The sequence below is a fragment of the Tiliqua scincoides genome, chromosome 1, assembly GCF_035046505.1.
Source record: "Tiliqua scincoides isolate rTilSci1 chromosome 1, rTilSci1.hap2, whole genome shotgun sequence".
Taxonomy (NCBI): Eukaryota; Metazoa; Chordata; class Lepidosauria; order Squamata; family Scincidae; genus Tiliqua; species Tiliqua scincoides.
This window is the reverse complement of record NC_089821.1, coordinates 274,128,343-274,129,194: the sequence shown is the minus strand read 5'-3', so window position 1 is coordinate 274,129,194 and position 852 is coordinate 274,128,343. Positions and strand designations below refer to the sequence as shown.

Genomic DNA, 852 nt, shown 5'->3' with positions numbered 1-852 from the left:
ATTTGTCCCTGTTAAACTTAATCTTATTCATTTCAGCCCAGTATTCCTGATAGCCTTCCTGAAGGCTTCTACTATTGTGTTTACTACTACTCCCAACTTGGTGATATCTGCAAATTTGATGAGGCCCCCTTGTATCCATCCAAGTCATTGATGACGTTGTTTAACAGAACCAGGCCCAAGACAAAGCCCTAGGCACCCCACTCAAAACTTTCTTCCAAGTTGATGTGAAGCCATTGACAAATACCCTCTGTGTACGGTCGTCCAACCAGTTGTGTATCCATCCAGTGTATAACAACTGCATCATCTAGCAAGCCAAAACAGCAACTGTTACCCTGCACATGCCTGATCTCGTCTGATCTTGGAAGCTAAGCAGGGTCAGGCCTGGTTAGTACTTAGATGGGAGACCGCCTGGGAATACCAGGTGCTGTAGGTTTATACCATAGTCTTTCAAGACTGAAGGTTGCCAACCAACCATCTAGCCCATATTTTGCCAACTTGCTGATTAGGATGTCATGTGAAACCTTATTAAATGCTTTACTGACGCCAAGATCACGACACGATCACGACGCCAAGATCACGACACATCCTCGGCATCACCTGGCAGGACAAAGTTCCAAACAACACAGTCCTGGAACGTGCTGGAATCCCTAGCATGTATTCACTGCTGAAACAGAGACGCCTGCGTTGGCTCGGTCATGTCGTGAGAATGGATGATGGCCGGATCCCAAAGGATCTCCTCTATGGAGAACTCATGCAAGGAAAGCGCCCTACAGGTAGACCACAGCTGTGATACAAGGACATCTGCAAGAGGGATCTGAAGGCCTTAGGGATGGACCTCAACAAGTGGGAAAC

At 47.2% G+C, this 852-nt stretch overlaps 1 pseudogene; it reads left to right on the top strand.

The window, feature by feature from the left end:
* Positions 1-316: 316 nt before the first annotated feature.
* On the top strand, positions 317-433 carry LOC136637045 (5S ribosomal RNA; annotated as a pseudogene).
* The last annotated feature ends 419 nt before the right edge of the window (positions 434-852 follow it).